A 13,609-nucleotide genomic window follows, 5' to 3' on the forward strand; every position below is an offset into this window, starting at 1 on the left:
ACAAATTGCTGGAGAAGCTGTGGAGAAAGGGGAACCCTCTTACATTGCTGGTGGGAATGCAGTTTGGTGCAGCCACTGTGGAGAACAGTATTGAGATTCCTCAAAAGACTAGGAATAGACTTACCATATGACCCAGGAATCCCACTCCTGGGCATATATCCAGAAGGAACCCTACTTCAGGATGACACCTCCACCCCAATGTTCATAGCAGCACTATTTACAATAGCCAACACATGGAAACAGCCTAAATGCCCATCGACAGATGATGGATAAAGAAGAAGTGGTATATTTATACAATGGAATACTATTCAGCCATAAAAACTGACACCATGATGCCATTTGCAGCAGCATGGATGTTGCTGGAGAATGTCATTCTAAGTGAAGTAAGCCAGAAAGAGAAAGAAAAATACCATATGAGATCGCTAATATATGGAATCAAAAACTAAACAAAACAAAAGATAAATACAAAACAGAAACAGACTCATAGACATAGAATACAAACTTATGGTTGCCAGGGGCAGGGGGATGGGAAGGGACAGACTGGGAGTTCGAAATTTGTAGACACTGACAAGCATATGTAGAATAGATAAACAAGATTATACTGTATAGCACAGGGAAATATGTACAAGATCTGGTGGTAACTCACAGCAAAAAAGAATGCGACAATGAATATATGTATGTTCATGTTAACTGAAAAATTGTGCTCTATACTGGAAATTGACACAACATTGTAAACTGACTATAACTCACTAAAAACAAATTCAATTGAAGATGTCTTATTTGAACTTATTTGTAGCCTATTTGAGCTATTTTTTTTTATCCCACTTTGGATCTAGATTCTGTGGGAGAGAGATGGTGTGCATATGATCTTCCCTTTAAGGAGTTTCCAACTCTATTTGAGGATTCTGGTGTGGCTAGAGCATAAAGGAGGAGAAGGAGACTGGCGAGGGGTGAGCTCAATAGGTAGCCACAAGTCAGTCTGAGGAGTCTGACTCCATCCTGGGGGCACTGGAAAACCATGGAGAGTTATAAACATGGAGAGGATAGGGTTAAGATTTGGTTTTAGAAGATACATCTGGCCACTGTTCAGAGGGTGGTTGAGGGGGCATGGAAAGGAGCAAGGTTGGGAGGCTCAGTCAGAGCTGCCTGTGGAGGGAGCTGGGGGTGTCTATGACCAGGAGGAGGAAGCTGGGGAGGAGGGGCCAGTGTAGGTAGGAAAAAGTGACTTACTTTACTCTCTTCGTCCACCAAACATCCATTGCTTTGAGTAGTTATTGATTCATTCAATCAACAAATAATTATTTTGCATCTGTGCAGAGCAACATGATAGGGGACATTAAGAGGAATAAGGATGATGTTACTTCAGTCTTCAAAGGGCTTGATTAATTAACTGTTCAAGTGAGTGGAACAACAAAAGATGAGGTAAGTGTGCATGAACCATGAGAAGAGGCACAGTGAAGGGCCCCTAAGTTTGAACGGGTATGGTGACTATGCATGTATGTAGTCGTGTGTATGTGTGTGTGCATGTGTACACATAAGCACATTGGGCACATGCACATAATGAAATAAAAAGCCTTAGCACCAACATATATTTCTATAACAGAGAGAGAGAGAGAGAAAGAGACATGGACAGAGACAGAGACAGAGAGATACTTTTGTGACAAGCAAACTTGGGTCTTGAATTTTCCCCTAAAAGACACCTAAATATGGTAGAATAGCCGGACAGAGTCACATTTGTCTGGCAAGCTTAATTTTACCACGCAAGAATTAACCTGAAAGTCTCAAGGGCATTAGGCTGTAGGAACTGAGGGAAGGTCCCTCCTCTGCTGGTTATTTCCCTGGACGGAAGCAGTGGTCTGAGCCCCTAAATACTCAGCCTAGTGCTTGAGTTCCTTCAAAGAAGCCTAGGCTGCTCCAAGAAAAAAGATTCTCTGGGGATGGTGATGGCCATTAGGTTTCCTTAGTATATGCCCATTGACTCATGAGCCTCCTTACTGCATTTTTAACATCTTTGTTTCTCAGGCTGTACACAATGGGGTTGACCATGGGAGTGACCACAGTGTAGAGCAGGGAGAAGATCTTGTTCAGGGAAGCAGCCTGGGTTTCTGTGGGAATGGCATACACTGTTCCCAGTGTTCCATAGTACAGAGTTACCACTATGAGGTGGGAGGAGCAGGTGGAGAAGGCCTGTTGCTTTCCTGCAGTTGATGGAATCTTGAAGACAGCAGCAACAATGTGGATATAGGAGGCTACAGTGAGTAGGAAGGGCACCATGGTAATGAAGGAAGCCAGGATGAAAGTGGTTTTTTCTACTCTCAGTATCAGAACAGGCCAGCTTTATCACTGGGGCAAGATCACAGAAGAAGTGGTCAATCTTATAGGCTGCACAGAATGGCAACTGGAAAGTCATGGTGACAGTGACCACAGGGGTTAGGAAGCCACCCAGCCAAGACCCACCTGCAAGCAGGAAACGTGTGTGGAGTTTCATGAGGGATGAGTACTGGAGGGGGCTGCAGATGGCCAGGTAGCGGTCATAAGACATGGCTGCCAGTAGAAAACACTCAACTACTGCCATTGACCCGAAGAAGTAAAACTGGGCCACACAACCTACAAAAGAAATCACCTCGGGACCTGAGAGAAGGGTCTGCAGCATCTTAGGGGCAATGGAGGTAGTGTACCAGATCTCAAGGAAGGAGAAATTGGACAGAAAGAAGTACATAGGGGTTTGGAGGCTGTGGTCAAGGGAAATGAATGTAAGGATAAGAATATTCCCTAGCAAGGTCACTACATAGATTCCCAGAAATATCCCAAAAAGAAAAAAACTGTAACCCATGGAGACTCCCAAATCCCAGGAGGAGAAATTCTTTGATCATGGTCAGATTACCCATATCTGTGAGATTCATGCTTTAGACCTAGAGAAAGAAGAGAAATACAACCAGTTGGAAAAAGGGTTATGTTATCGGAGAAGGGCAACAGCACCAGAAATACCAAATAGTATAAAACTCAAAGGCCCTGTCTTTTCTCCTCTGGAACAAATTTTCTGTTTTGTTCTACTAGATGTATTTACCTAATAGTTATAGTAGAATCAGAAACTATGCCCTGGAGAGTTATAAAAGAGGGCATCTCCTTTTCTCTTTTCCATTCTTCCTTGACATAACTGGTGATGATTCTACCTTTGGGAGTCTCACAGTGGGAGGCAAACACCTCTTAATGGGGACATGGTGCAGAAGCTTCTCTAAACTTCTGAAACACAGCTTTTAAGACTTAATGGAAATGTTAGTCCAAAATTGTAAAATAACATTGAAATTCACATGACCCTAACTCCCACTGAACCCCTAAGTCAGGGTGGGTTTCACCAGGAATGTAATTGGAGGGAGGAGGGGAATTCAGAACTATTGATCTTAAAGTACCTGTAAGAAAAATAAGAGTTTCTGCCAGACTCTGGGGATGTGTAGCTGATTGCTTCCATGGCATCGAATTCCTATGGAAATTGGAGGGAAATGTATGTAAAGTTATTCACTCAAAATGTTAGAGAAAAATAATGTTCCATCCTTCATAAATGAAAATGACATTCCTGACTCACAAGCAGTAGGATGTGCATTTAGTTTTTCTTTTTCCAGCAGCAGGGATGGGTTAGCAGTGAGTCATAGATGCAACTCCCCTGTCCCCACAAGCCCCTCTACCCTAACCCTGGAGCTTAGAGGCATATTTTTGAAATGGCTGGCCGGTCTTAGTGCCTGGACTGTGTGATAAGATTAACAATTGGTCTATGTTGTGGCCTAAATTAGGGGTAAGTGTGAGGCCAGAATTAGGAGCTTAGTTCAGTTGGTGTTCTAGGTTGTGGCCAAGGAATAGAACAAAGACATCTTTGCTGCTTTGCTTTCGGTAGAGACAATGTGTCCCTAAAAGGTTACAGTTAAGTCATATTTTGTAAATAAAATTCTATTTTAAATCCACTCAGGGAACTGGCTATTCAGAGGACTCTTATTAAGAATGCTTCTGTGACATGAAAGAATTTCTACATAATTTACCCTTTGTACCAATATGGATTATTAATACACTGAGCTTGTGTTAAGGAAGATCCACCTGTAATAGGGGTATTCAGGATATTTAAGATGCCTAAGGTGGTACCGAATATAATTATAGTGTGTAAGGAAAATCAATCTGCAACTAGAGTTGTCCCTGGGGGTGAAAACTGCTTCCTAATTGGGGAATTAAACTGCAGTGTCCTATTACCTACGATTTTACCTTGTCTTCAGGGACTGGCAGCCAGCATTCAGAATCAAAATTAGCATCATTAGATTTTTATTTTTCAATCCCAAGTCTCATTAATTAATAATGAATAAAGTTGATTTTCCCTTTTGGTTTACAGGCATGCTCCTTGGTGCCTCCAAGTTTAAGGGTGCATCAGCCCCCCTAAATCCTCTTTCATCTTCTCTTTTCTTGCAGTGAAGATAGATTAATGTCATCACAAAAGAAAGGTTTCAGCTCAGAATTCTATTCACTCTTTCAATCAGTAGTTTATTTACTCAGCACATATTTTTGGACACCTACTATGTGTCATGTATTGGGCTAGGTAGGCATTGGAGATAAAATTAAGAAGAGGAAATTCATGGTCTCAGTGTTCCCAGAGCTTACATCCTAGAAGCAGGGGTGATCTTTAAAATAACTGTAACACTACTATTGCGATCAATGCTATGAGGGAGAAATACAGGGTCCTAATACAAAAATAATATATCTGGAGAGGTGACCTCATTTTGGTAAGATGGTTAGCAAAGATCTCTCTGAAGAGGAAGTCATATTTAAGCTAAGATTTGATGGATATGGAGTAGTCAGCTATAAGAACAGTCAGAGGGGAGGTATTACAGGTAAGGAGGCAGCATGTGCAAAGGCCCTGAGTGAGATAAGTACTTGAATACTGGAAGAATTAAAACAAACAAGCAAACAGCAAAAACAACAACTGTGGCCGGAGGGCAACAGGTAATGCAGGTGAGGGAAAGAGTGATAGGAGTTGAGTTTGTAGAATGCATGATGTGATTTACATTTTGAAAAGCTCCCTCAGGCTTCTACGTGGAGGGTGCAAGGAGTTAAAAGGAAAGTGAGAAAACTGATGAGGAAACTAATATAGTAATCCAGATAAGAGACAGTAGCTAGGATCAAGTTGGGCTGGACTGGAGTAAGGTGGATTAATTTTAAGGCTTTTTGCATAGTAGAATTGATACATATTTTTGTTCTTTTCTGCATGCATATTAAACTTTAATAAAAAGATTATTCTAATGAAATGACGTGGATTGCATAAAAAGAGGGTGGCCTAAGCAACTGCATGGATGATCATGTCTATTCCTGAGATGGGTGGACTAAGTAGGTAATTTAGTTTGAGGAGAATTTTCTCCCTTTCTTCCTTCCTTCCTTCCTTCCTTCCTTCTTTCCTTCCTTTCCTTCTTTCTTTTCTTTTCTTTCTTTCTTTCTTTCCTTCCTTCCTTCTTTCTTTCTTTCTTTCTTTCTTTCTTTCTTTCTTTCTTTCTTTCTTTCTTTCTTTCTTTCTTTCTTTCTTTCTTTCTTTCTTTCTCTCTCTCTCTCTCTCTCTCTCTCTCCTTCCTTCCTTCCTTCCTTCCTTCCTTCCTTCCTTCCTTCCTTCCTTCCTTCCTTCCTTCCTTCCTTCCTTCCTTTTTGATAGATCTACTGGGCTGTGATCCATTCCTGGGATGATCGCTTCAATCTGCATATGGATCAGTAATCTGGTAATAGACAGAGCCCCAGCTCTGAGAGACAGCTCTCACTGTGGCCACACAACAAGCTCTTAAGCAAAAGTCTGACAAACTCTTGTCCTTGGTCTCAAAAGGGACCAGGGAAGGGAGTGAAAGTGTCAGTGTAACCTTTACTTACTCTGTAAAAATTGCCCAAAGCACAGGGTGAGCGATCGCATATCAGGAACATCCTCTGCATATGAAGCACAGAAAAGCACAATTCCATGGGGAACTGTTAGACTCCCGTCAATGTGAGTCTCAGTGAAACCTTCATTAATGGCAATCCAACTACCCAGAGCTATCAATTATCTGAGATTTTTAAAAATTCTGTTTTTTCTCATTTTGCTTTTGCATGAAGGAGACAGATAATGAAATGAGCTCAGTCAAGAAAACAATTTCTAAGAGATATCCTGGGGTTGGAATACATTCAGTCCTACTCTTTTTCCCTTAATTTCATCTTTAGTTCTGGTCAATCAGAATTAATGCTCAAAATAATGGCTGGAGGCTCTGAAAGATCTTCAATCAGTAAAGAGTGATTCAAGTATATCACTTATACTTGATTTACTAAGTCAGGACAGTGGACTCAGATAGCTTGGTGGAATATTTCTTTTTCTTAGCCAACACAATGGAAAACAGCTTTATTCTTAACCTTCAGTTACCCAGAAAATCTAATTAAACATATTCCCTTTCCCCCTTTCCTGTGGTATTCTCTTAGTCAGGGTTTGTCTTGGTATTAATTCTCCTATGTGCTTATAATCACTAAAAAAGATATTCATTAACATGAAAAATTGTTGCCCAATATTAAATAAAACCCCCAAATTCACCTCCCTCACCGTCTCCAAGATGCTAATAGTTGCAAAAGTGTAATCATAAAATTGAAAGTGTAGCAACATAACTAGGGAGTAAGAAACTAACTATAGAAGCCCAAACTCATTACCTCTTCTAGAGTCAATCCAGGAAAATCTCTTGGAAAAGGGGATAGTGAGGAGGACTCTGAAGAATTGCTGAAGGTTAACTGCTCTAGAGGAAAAATATACAGCTTGATAAAGAAGAGCAATTATCTGGCTGTACCTATCAGATACCATAGGATCCAGCAATCCCACTTGTGGGTATATATTCAGTGTAAATTAAATCAATATCTCAAGGAGGTATTTGCATACCCATGTTAATTACATCTTTATTCATAATAGTCAAGATATGAAAACAACCTAAATGTCCACTGGTGGATTGACAAATAAAGAAAATGTGGTATGTATATAAATGGAATATTATTCAGTCCTAAAATGAAGGAAATTTTGCCATTTGCAACACCATGGATGAGCCTAGAGGGCATTATGCTAAGTGAAATAAATCAGGCACAGAAAGACAAATGCTGTATGATCTCACTTATATGTGGAATCTAAAAAAGATGACCTCATAGAACCACAGAGTAGAACCATGGTTACCAGGGTCTGGGTGTGTAGGGTGGGGAAAATGGGAAGATGTTGGTCAAAAGGTACAAACTTTCAGTTATAATATGAATAATGAACAGCACAGTGACTATAGCTAATAACACTGCACTGTGTACTTGAAATTTGCTAAGAGTAGATTTTAGGTGTCCTAACCACAAAAAAGAGGTAACTATGTGAGGTGATGAATGTGTTAACTTGATTGTGGTCATCATTTCACAATGTATACATACATTAAATCATCATGTTATACATCTTAAAACAATCAGAAACCCAGTGCTCTCCCTTTCTTTACACCTCCAGATCTATCCATTAAAAATATAAGTGACAAACATATAACATGCAAATGTGCCCTTCGATCTAAATTTATTCTCCCCAAAGTTATACTATACAGATATCAGGGAAATTGTTTAATGATATCAAGGATAACTGGTAGGTACAGAAGATCATCTTAGTAGCCCAGTCCTCACTATTTAGGTCATCCCTTGGTCCAAATACATATAAACCTGTTCCTGAAAGTGGTATCTGAGCGATACTAGGCTGGTGAACAGGAAAACTACCCAGAAACAGAGTCTTTGGAAAAGCAGAGTAGAGAAGAAATCCTTAACTCGTACTCTACTAGCTCTTCTGCCAATAGATGAAAGGTTTTTTTTTTTTTTGTCAAAAAACTTACTGTAAGTAGTGTCTTGAATAATTCAAGTTTGTCCCAGGCAACAGGAAAATTTGGTTAAAAGTTTATTTTTCTTTGAACAGAACTTGTGGAACATTATAGATAACTCACTTTTAAAAGGAATCACACCTTAATATGAGAAACCCCTTGGTGTCCAGGGAAATGATTTTGTTATTTGTGGTTTTGCACCTTGAGACCTAGAGAAAGACATTATTGAAACCTGGAGATAGGCATTAATGAGATGCCTAAAACAAACACTACTGAGACCCAGAAACAGACTGGGAGATAAGCATTATTGAGACCTGGTGACAGATATTTCTAATTCAACTATATTCTTTGGTGCCTAATACTTTTTTCCCTATTCTGTTCCATTTGTCAACACGACAGACAATGAAATAGGCCAGGAAATATCTTGGGCCAAATGATATGTGATGTGTCATTATGTGACATACCTAGCCTAAATGTGAAGAATGGCAACAATTATCCTAGTAAATAGTGCCGAGAATAATGGCTCATACTTTTTTGGTCCCAACTGCCAAAATACTTCATATAAAAATGTGAGAGATCTAAATTATCTGTATAAATATCTAAGTTCCTCATTTAACCTATCAATGTAGACTCTAATCATGGTTATTGCTTTATAGCAAAAATCTGAAATTGATAGAGTTCAGAAAACATTCCATTAGTAAACCATTCTAGAGTTATATATTTTTCTAATTGACTATGTTCATCTTGTCCTCTAAGTAAAGAAATAGCATTTGGTAAACTTTCTATGCCTGCTCGATTTCCTTATATTCAAAAGAACTGAAACATTTGTTCCATCATTCTAATACTTATCTGCTCATATACTTACGGTGCTACAAATTTGAATAGTGGTGACATTTATTTTCTTGCATCTTTCATTTATTGTCCTGGTGTTTGACTTTAACAATGGAGAAAACCTCAGTACCTCTCCTACTCACTGCTCTCTAAATACCCACCTTGCAGCATTCAAGAGCACTATCTGTCACCACTCAAATTTTATTTTTGAAACTTTCTGCTCCTAGACTCCTCTTCTTCGCTGATTGTGACAAATTTACAGTTTTTAAAATTGTTCTCCTCTGATCTCCTTCACATATCTAACATAAGAATGAGTCCCCAGTAGCATATTAATAAATGTTTATTGGTATGACTTTCTTCCCACCCCAGCCAAAATCTACAAGCTGTATTTTCGTCACTGCTGATAGAAATCCCGATAGATTTTTCTTACCTCTCATTAACCTTTTCCTCTACAGAAGGGCTGGCCCATAACCCTATGGTCTGGATGCTTTGTTCATCTTGAGAGAGAATCAGGATCTACCATTAAGAGCATTCTCAGTCTAGTTGCTGCTCTAACTGCCCAACTTAATATCCTGCCTTAACTTCCTCCCATTAGGGAGTAAGGTCCTGTCTGCTTGCTCAATATGTTGTTCACATGAAGATCAATTTCCCTTAAGCCTGTTTCCCAAGGGTAATGTTCTCCTCCTCCACTGAGAAAGTTAAATAAAATGGTAGAGTATACAAAGAGCATCCAGAATGTCTCTTGCCAACAAATTTCTTACCAAATCCTGAACTCTGAAGTTTATGGGTTCAGAGGAGCCAATTATTACTATGAAGCCAGACTTCTCTGTTGTGATTAACTGAGTCAACCTTCAGCAACACTGGGATATTGGGAAAGGTTGATCTGAAGCTATACTTTCTCTTTCTTTCTCTAGCACATTCCACCTTGCTTGATCCCTGTTTCATATTGTCTCAGAACCCTTTCCCTTTCTTGCCACCTCTAGTTCAGTACTTCAGAAAGTCCTTTTCAAAATATTTCCTCTTTTATTTGTAGTAAAATATGTATCTATTTTTGAAGCACTCACTTAATATAAAACTGAGTATAGACCTGTGATGGAAATATTTGTACCTAGTAGACACACAATATTTGCTGACTAAATAAAGATCCAGAAATACAATTGCTTCCTCTTGAGTATGGTCAGCACTGAATCAATAGTTAACAAAAAGTATTTTCAAACTTCTACTCCCTCCTTTTGGTTCAATACCACTAGGAGACCCTTTTCAAAATATCAGTTCTTCTTTTCAGACTTTAATTTGTAGTTAAATTTCTAGAACTCATAGTGAATTTGGAATCCTCTGAATAGTGATCTACCGAGTTTCACTATTGCACTAGCTATGAAGAAAAAATTTACTGAGAAAATTAATATTGCAAACAAGGTTGCAGGGGTCGTGCTTAACCTCCTCAAAAGAATCTAGCATACCTAGTATAAATCAATATTGCTGATTACAAATGGTTTATGTCTATTCATTAAAGCAAATGCCTCAAACATTTGACAACATTTAAAGCTGTTAATTTAAATTGTTGAATATACTCAAGATGAAAATAGCTGCATTTTAGATTTCCATTCTATTATTCAGTTAGAAAATGTTTACTAAATGCCTGCTACATGCATAGTCCCACTATGGGTATATCTTGAATTATATAATATATGTGCTCCTTAACAAATATATATCTTTTAACTTTTGTAAAACTACTCCAATTTCAAATGCACTAGGTGGGTTTTCTAAGAAAAGAAGTCCTGTAGCAAATTTTAGAAAAGTGAGGAATATTTTGTAATATGACTACTTGTCTGATTGCTATATCTCTGTTTTATGAATACAGAATTTTAGGTAGTAGATTTTCTTAAATGGAGTTATCCCTGTATTTAAACTGACTTTTATTGCCGATTATTTTACTGTTTTTTTTCTGTTTCAGATAGCATAAAGGAAACATCTACCACTATATCCATAAAATCTCTTTGCTAAGACAAATTCAAGAAACACACTTCTTTTTCTTTTTTTCCCCAAAACAGTGTTACCTCTTTCTCTAAAGAAGCCATTAGGAGTAAAATCTGGCTCCATTCTTTCTAGAATGCAGCTTTGAGAAATTCACTAGATGCATTTTAAAGAATTTTCCCATATCTTTGTTTCCTAGGGTAAAAATGAAGGGATCCATTCAGGGGGGCGACCACATGGGACACAAGATAGATTGTCAGGTTCCCACAAGAGGACTCACTTCAGAGTAGACTGGGAAGTTGGAGAGAGCATTCTGACTTCCATGGGTGGTAGGGGATGGCTGTGTAGAAATTTGAACCAGTCTATAGGAAAGGGTCCACATCCACTGTGCAAGTGCTGAAAAAAGGGATTTACTCTGGTGTACAGGTGTTGATTTACACAGGGGTAGTAGTTCAGTAGAGTGGAGAAAGCATGTGCTTTGAAGCCGTCAAATCCCAACTTAGCCTTTTGCTAGTTGAGTGACCTTGGACAAATTGTTTAAGTTTGGGGCACTTCAGCTACCTCATCTGTAAAACGGGGACAATATCCACCTGAAAAGGTTGTTGTGTGGTTTGGATATAAGTGCCTTTTATGCAAAACACCAGCTAAAAATAAGTATTCAACAAATACTAGTTCCTTCTCTTCTCTCCCCTTTTGTTTCTTTGATGAAAAAAGAGGGGGAAAAATGAACAGCTTCGTTCACTGCAAAGAAAAGCAGCCAGAATGCCAGAATGATGCTGATGCTGTGATTAGGAGTCAGGAGTTGAGAGAACCAATATTTCTTACCCAGTGGCATATAAAATTCAAAGTTCATAAAATCTTTATTTACAAGATTGTACACTTCCATCAAAGGGTCGACCATATCTTATTTGTCTCTATAATCACATGGCTTGGTGAATGGTGGAAAATTCAGAGGACATCAATGAAGCTTACAGATAATTTCACATGGCCACAATTTTATACTTAACAGGACTTACTTTGGAGATTCCAAGGAAGGAAAGTTTGAAAATTAGATAACTAGATAACTAGATCTCAAAATTTACTTGCAGACTAAAAGCAAAGTTTGGGCTAGGCAATCTTCAAGAGCTGAAGAATGTTACTGACATAGAGTGGTGATTGGTATCTGGGCAGGCTAAGTGCCATTACATAAAGAAGTCTAATTTCTTGCTCTGTATTTTTATCACAGGTTTCAGATGAAGAATTGGATCATAAATTTAATGAACCCCTCTTGTAAGAATTTGTAGTAGATAGGAGGGTGGTTTTCATCAAAGCTTAAGTGGTAAGGACAAAGGGACAAGATCTGAGGTTGTCATAGGAACCTCTTTGCCCTCAAGGGCCATAAGCAGGATTAAATAATGGCCATGGAGCACACTAGCAAGACTAGGGACAGGAGAAGAACAAGATGGAAAAGAAAATAAGCGGGAGTAGGAGATAGGGGAAGAAAGAAAGAAAAGAAAGGGGATGCTAGTGTAAACACTAGAAACTTTAATTACTCCATAGTCATGGTTTACCAATCTCTGAACCCTGTCCATCTAATGATGTGATCTCCAGCCATAGTCAGGCAACAGATGTTTATTAAGTGTCTGTTCTATACCACCTATTGTGATAGATATTGTGGGTGACACAAATATGATTAGAACACAGGGTAAAAAAGAGCTTTCAATCTGCCAAAGAAGGCTGATGGCTTTATTCTAAGGTGGGATGAAAAATGACGAGGTATTCAAACAAAGTGCTCAAGTTAGAAGAAGCAGAGGAGAATTCTTAGAGGAGGTAGCATTTGAGATGTTTTTTAAAAGATGCAAAGGACTTCAGTAGGTGAGATTGGGAGAGGACATTCAAGACAGAAATGGACTGAGCAGAGAACCAGGAAGAGTGTATAATATGGATAAAATAATAGCAAACTCCTGCTCCTTCTTTGTTGTTGTTGTTTTCTAAGCACCAGGCACTGTGCTAAGCACTCTAGATGCATTACCTCATTTAATTCTTTTAATAAGCCTATATGGTAGGATTCCACTACTATCCCTATTTTATAAATAAGGAAACTAAGACCAGAGAGGCTATATAAGTAGTCCAATATTATACAACTATGAAGTGGCAGAGCCAGGTTTCGAACTTGGGCCTATCTGAGTCCAGCGCCCATGCATGCAAGTAACCAATAGACTATTTGCAAGTCAGCTTATGGAAAGGAGTGAAAAAAGCACAGTGTGGCTGGAGCACAGAGCATATGGAAAGGAGAAATGACAGCTTCAGCCAAACTGTGAAGCATCTAATTGGCAGCGTAAGATGTAGGGACTGGATCCTGTAAACAATGGGAAACCATGGGAAATTTTAAAGTAGTGGAGTGACAGTCAAAGTGATGCTTTAAGAATATTAATCTGTCAGCAGTGCAGAGGATGGATGGGAAAGGAGATAAACTGGTGGCAGTTAAGAGGCTATTGCAATACAATAGCCTGGGTGTGAGGTAGTGTATTAAGCACTTTAACTAAGAAAGCCAAAGAGAGGAATAGACAGAGGAGAGGCATTGTGAAGGAAAAGAAAAATAAGTTTGTGACTAACCGGATGTGGGTGTTGAGGGAGAGGAAGGGGTAGAAATTAAATAAAGCACACTGTAGAATAGATAAACAAGATTATACTGTATGGCACAGGGAAGTATACACAAAATGTTATGGTAGCTCACAGAGAAAAAAATGTGACAATGAGTGTGTATATGTCCATGTATGACTGAAAAATTGTGATGAACACTGGAATTTGACACAACATTGTAAAATGATTATAAATCAATAAAAAATGTTAAGAAAGAAAGAAAGAAAGAAAAAGAAAGAAAGAAAGAAAGAAAGAAAGAAAGAAAGAAAGAAAGAAAGAAAGAGAGAAAGAAAGAAAGAGAGAAAGAAAGAAAGAGAGAAAGAAAGAAA

The 13,609-nt window shown here is 38.6% G+C and overlaps 1 pseudogene; it reads right to left on the bottom strand.

Annotated features, from left to right (window-relative positions):
* Nucleotides 1-1,950: 1,950 nt before the first annotated feature.
* On the bottom strand, nt 1,951-2,888 carry LOC105079686 (olfactory receptor 10A5-like; annotated as a pseudogene).
* Nucleotides 2,889-13,609: the final 10,721 nt, after the last annotated feature.

Source organism: Camelus bactrianus, chromosome X (assembly GCF_048773025.1).
Source record: "Camelus bactrianus isolate YW-2024 breed Bactrian camel chromosome X, ASM4877302v1, whole genome shotgun sequence".
NCBI lineage: Eukaryota > Metazoa > Chordata > Mammalia > Artiodactyla > Camelidae > Camelus > Camelus bactrianus.